Source organism: Falco naumanni, chromosome 5 (genome assembly GCF_017639655.2).
Source record: "Falco naumanni isolate bFalNau1 chromosome 5, bFalNau1.pat, whole genome shotgun sequence".
Lineage (NCBI taxonomy): Eukaryota > Metazoa > Chordata > Aves > Falconiformes > Falconidae > Falco > Falco naumanni.
In genome coordinates this window covers 59,686,094-59,691,912 of record NC_054058.1, presented here as the reverse complement: position 1 = coordinate 59,691,912, position 5,819 = coordinate 59,686,094, and positions in this window count along the sequence as shown.

Here is a 5,819-nt window from a genome sequence, read left to right as displayed (position 1 = left end):
GAGGTGCCAAAAGATAGGGTGCTATGGGGAGGAAAATGAAATATTGCTTGCCTCTGCCTTTGCGCAGCTGCTGTTTTAGGATGTGTTGACTTAGGAAAGTCTTTCTTTGTGTAGTCCTCTTTCAGATGTTGCTTAAGTGCAAATATGGGCTGTTAGTTCAAATTTAGTAACAATCAGGATTGATGGAAAATCTCATACTAGGACGTGACAAAGAAATTCAATTACATACATACACTTGATTTCTATGCTAATAAGACTTACAGTAGTGCTAAAGAAACTGCATTCTTGACTACAGTGGCAGCTGGGTTTTGTCACTGAATACTGTGTTGGCAGCATACTAATGACTCATTTCTGACTGCCGACAGCTTCTTCAGTGACTTTGTACAATGATTTAAAGCCTGGTGCCAAGCCTGCAGGAGTCATTGCACCAGACCTGGGACCCATTCGAAGCCAGTGGGAATTAGGCTGGGGAATGCAACAGGTCCAGGCTTTGGGCTAACAAGCACTGCAAGCAACTCCAGCAGAGCTGGGATCAGGCAGATAGCCCGAATTTGCTTTCTCACCTGCGAAACAGGTGATACAAACAGGCTGCATTTGTGTTCACAGCTGGGTTGAAAACAGTGCACTTTTTTTTTTGTTTTGTTTGTTTTGTTTTGTTTTGTTTTGTTTTGTTTTGTTTTGTGAAGGCAGGAAAGGGGAACATGAGAAAAGTGATTGTATTTAAGTTACAAACAGTGGAACACAGCTGCAATTCTCAGAAAACCTCTCTTTCTCCCAAGAAGATGTGAAGATGGTGACATGGGCGTCCATAGAGTCCTCCCATCCTCAAATTGCCATTTTATCCAGTGTTCCAGTGTACAAGGGGTGTGCAAGTGTGGTAAGGTGGGGGTGAGATCATAATAATCTCTTAAATATTACCTTACTTGTGCTCCTAAGGAGTCCCTGTATGTACAGGGATTGAGGGGAAGGCATGTCAGCCACTGTTACTTGGTTGGATTTTCCCTCCTGACCCCTTCCCAGGGTAGCAGTCTGGCAGTATCTCTGTCCTCTCAATAATCGCAGTTCATAACTGCACCTTCTCAATCTCTAAAGCACAAAATGGAGCCTTGATATGAGTAGATACAACTCCCTGGAAGCCAGCTTACATCTCAAAGGGACCCAAACACAAGATTGGAACAAGATGTTCCAGTCCAATGTGAGTGCACTTTTTATTTAAAGGGTAGTTAATACACCAACCCAACTGTGTCCAGCTGCTTCGGTGGTACAAAGCAGCAATAACAACAAAATGAGGCCAGCACCACCTGCATTTCTGAGAGCAGCATGTAGTTTGAAGAAGAGATGTCTTTATATAGTCCTTTCTTGGTATACTCCTTATGCGTGTCTTTTAAGGGGAAGAAAAATCCAGGCGTAAATGTCTGTGAGGCAGTGGGCATCTTGAGTTCTCTTACAGTTTCAAAAGGGATTAGATTATGAGTCCCAAAAGTTTAGAATTTGGTAATGAGATTTTTGGTGGTGGTGGTGGTTTTTTATACCATAACATGGGTATTCATTCTCTCTCTTGAGGACTGTAGAAAAACCTCCGAAGTATATTTATTTCCCACAGGTATATACATACTAAGAAGTAATTTATTCAAGACCTGGACTCAGATATTTTTTTCTTCACGGTACATTGGAGGCTCACTGCTAGTTATTGCATCTGATTCTCACCTGGTATAAATACAGCAGCCTGGTGACTCCTGGGGCTGAACCGATGCAAACTACTGAGCACCCTGGTCCAGAGGACACTGTTCCTGAGGTACACACTGTCTCTTTAGCAGGGTTTGTGTTGCATTAGTTAGCTAGCTCTACTGGGGCTGTATCTCACCTGTATCCTGCACGGCTAAGGTAAACCATGCATTGATGTAGAAGATAAATGCATGGTGGCACCCAGTATTTGCAAGGTGCCTATGAAATAACTCTTCTGGAACACTCACCCTGGAAGCACATCCCCCTGCCACTTTGGTCTGCCAAGGTATCTCCCTGCATGCTGGCGAAGACAGACAACTGGCTCTCAGGGGGTGCACGTGGGGTTGTGAACATACCCTGGTCTCTGGTAGAATCCGAGAATATCCTCACTTCACACAAAAGCAAAGGCCTTTGGTGTAGAGTGGTTTCGGAGGGAACAGTCAGTGCAGATCAAAGCTGTGGGGGCAGCTCCGGCTGCCATCTGCTTCCACCGGGGCTGCAGCATCAGCTACCCAGGAGACAACATCGGCACTCATGTTCAAGGCAAACACAGGCTTTTGTTTCCAAAAGCAAATAACCTTATCTTGGGGAAACTCTGTTTTACACAGTTACTTGAATGAAACAGAAAGTCTGTGGTTTTTTACTTCAGTATTAAAATGAGCATTTTGTCTGTTTTTGCAGATGTTCAATGCATTAGTGAAATCTAGAAGCTTAATATTTTTTAAAAAAGAAATTTTCCACCAGATTCACACTGTTTCATTATATTTACATATGTATAATTCTGTGTACTTATATTGGTCTGTCTCTATATATACACATATAATTATATTGCTGTATATATATATATACACACACTTATTCACAGTAATAGAAAGACCTGCAGTATTTACTCCCTTACATGACAGCTAGTCACATAGGAAATCTGTAGGCACAGAACATCTCTGCAGGTTCATAACTCATGCTGATAAAGGAAACAAAGGGAAAGTGAGAAGGCAAAAGGAAGAAAAAAACCTCATAAATTTCTGCATTAAATTTGTTGCCTTTAACAAAAGGTGCCGGTGCTGTGATGGTGACTCAAAGGAGCGCTGCAGAAGATAAGGCTTTGGCTCAGAGTGGGTAACTGAGTTGCGATGGGTGGGAGCAGACTGGAAATATCTGGAAGCAAGATGAGTGAAGCACTAGAGCAAGAATTGACTCCCCTGGAGCCATCGGGGACCATCAGGGTGCTGTAGTGGGTTTGCATGGCCAGGTTTTGGTAGTGGGGGCCTACAGGGGTGGCTTCTGTGAAAAGCTGGCAGAAGCTTCCCCCATGCCTAATGGAACCAGTGGCCAGCCAGCTCTAAGATGGACCCACCACTGGCCAAGGCTGAGCCCATCAGTGGTGGTGGTAGTGCCTCTGGGATAATGTATTTAAGAAGGGGAAAAAAACCCTGCACAGGTGCAGCCAGGAGAGAGGAGTGAGGCTATGTGAGAGCAGCAGCGCTGCAGACACCCAGGTCAGTGCAGAAGGGGCAGGAGGGGCTCCAGGTGCCCGAGCAGATTCCCCTGCAGCCCACGGTGAAGCCCGCGGTGGGGCAGGCTGTGCCCCTCAGCCATGGAGCTCCACGGTGCAGCAGACACCAACCTGCAGCCCGTGGGTACCCCACACCGGAGCAGGTGGATGCCCAGAGGGGGCTGTGACCCGTGGGAAGCCCAGGCTGGAGCCGGCTCCTGGCAGGACCTGTGGCCCCGTGGGCAGAGGAGCCCGGGCTGGGGCAGGTTTGCTGGCCGGGCTGGTGACCCCGCGGGGGACCCAGGCTGGAGCAGCCTGTGCCTGAAGGGCTGCGCCCCGTGGGAGGGACCTACACTGGAGCAGTTCATGAAGAACTGCAGCATGTGGGAAGGGCTCATGTTGGAGAAGTTCACGGAGAACTGTCTCCCATGGGAAGGACCCCACACTGGAGCAGGGGAAGAGTGTGAGGAGGAAGGAGCGGCAGAGATAGCTTGTGATGAACCGACCATGAGCCCCTTTCCCTGTCGCCCTGTGCCGTTTGATGGGAGGAGGTAGGGAACTCAGGAATTAGATTTAACCCAGCAAGAAGGGAGGGGTAGGGGAATGTGATTTTTTGATTTAAATGGTAATAAATGGAACTAATTTCCCCAAGTCTAGTCTATTTTGTCTGTGACAGTAATGAGTGAGTGATCTCTCCCTGTCCTTATCTCAACCCACAAGCTTTTTGTTGTATTTCCTGTCCCCTGTCTGGTTGAGGAGGGGAGTGATAAGACAGCTTTGGTGGGCACCGGGGGGTATCTGGGGAAGCATGAAATAAATCTCACATGTTGGAGAAGGGGAATTTCCAAAGAACAGTTTTCCTCCCGCTCACCGTTACAAGAAAGGTGGCTTTGCACCTTCCCCAGCTGCAGCTGTAGGCTAAAAGCTGCTGCTGAAGTCACGGAAGACAAGATTATGTATGACAAGGGTGTCAATGGTTTGTATAGCTTGAAAAGTGCAGTGCAGAGCTTCAAGGAGTAGAACTGAACACAGAAAACAACAGCAGAAGCTTCATGGGGTTTGTAATTCATGGAAGTTTTCCAGTGGATCCTTTTGCATTTTAGCTTCATTAGCTTTTAAAGCTAATTTTCCATTAACCTGCAGGATAACTACAGGTTCAGAAAGTCAGTTCTCCTGGTCCATGTTTATGATAGTCTTATATCTCAGTAGATTACAAAAATGCCTTCTTTTCTGGTTTTCTCTGTGGAAAACTTTGGGAGTGATTACAGTCCAGCAGCAATTGCTCTTCCTTCTCCAACACATCTGGAGATCAGTCATGACCTCTAAGCACCCGTATTCTGCAAAACTAACAGTAAAATCATGGCTTCTCAACCTGAGCATTAGTATTTTAGGGCAGGGCTGGTAATGTATTTGCTCAATGCTTCTGTTGAGAACCTCTGTTGTAAACTGCTGATGGCTGTGCCAGATATACCCATCAGGCATGAAATTTTTCATGTTGAGTGTCTGTCTGAAGCAGATTTTTCATTTTTAAATTGTTGTCAAAGTAGTTCCACTGTTTTCAAGAATGGAGCCAGAGAGGAACATATTTACCTGTGTTAAAACATCCTGGCGTATATTGTATACATACATATTGTATACTCGTGCAGATAAGGCACATGGATACCCAACACCGGCTTCACCAATGCATCCAGGAAGCCACACCAGTGTCTGGCACTTCAGGGTTCTTTTTCTGCTGGCAAATGCTAGAGTAACCCAGATATGTGCCAGCACAAAGCATCTCACCCCAGCTCTGCATACAAGTGAGAAGACATCAAACATGCTGCTGCCAGCTTTCCTGTTGGCTCAAGTGGCAGAGGTCCCTTCAGTTGAGCTCTCAGCTCCCCCCTGGAAGGTGTCCCAGAAACCATGCACAGCATAATTTGTGGCCTGGGGGCTGAATTCCTGTTTTTTGACCCCAGAAAATGACAAGCAGTTGCATTTTAAGAGTGCCAGGTTTGCAAAGGCAGTGTAGCCTTGCTGCAGCCCCTTGCGACACTCTGATAGAGCCTTTAATTACATGGTCACGCAGTGTTTTTCCCCCACAGGACTCCTGTGTCTTTCAGGGCTCAGGATGGCTGGTGCTTTTCTAATGAGCAGCTGTTCAGTATTTGGTTTTCTCCTCCTTTCGCAGCATGTGGTTCCACGGACATTATTCAAACCCTGCTATGAATGCAGAATTATTCATATTTTTTTTTAAGCTTTTCTTTTCACAGCGCTCCTTGCTTAATACCTCTGTGCTTCGGAAATGTAATTTTGCAAGACTCAGGTGAAAGGAAGAGAGGTGAAACAAAGAGCAAGGCGAAAAAAAACATTCTAGTAATGTAAGTGGACTTGATTTCAGATGTGTGCCTTGCAAAGTAAATATACAAATAAATCTAAACATTTAGCTGCTTATCTAATTGTAAGTCTGTGGCGGACAGCATGCACTGTGGTGCATGTGCTGGCAGCAGGAGGGCTGCATGTGAGCACGGCATTGATGGGTGAGCAGGGCTGTGCAGCCCCTGCCCTTCCCCTTGGATGGGGTGCCTGCTGCTCTGAAAGGTGAGGATGGGTGGCTTCCAAC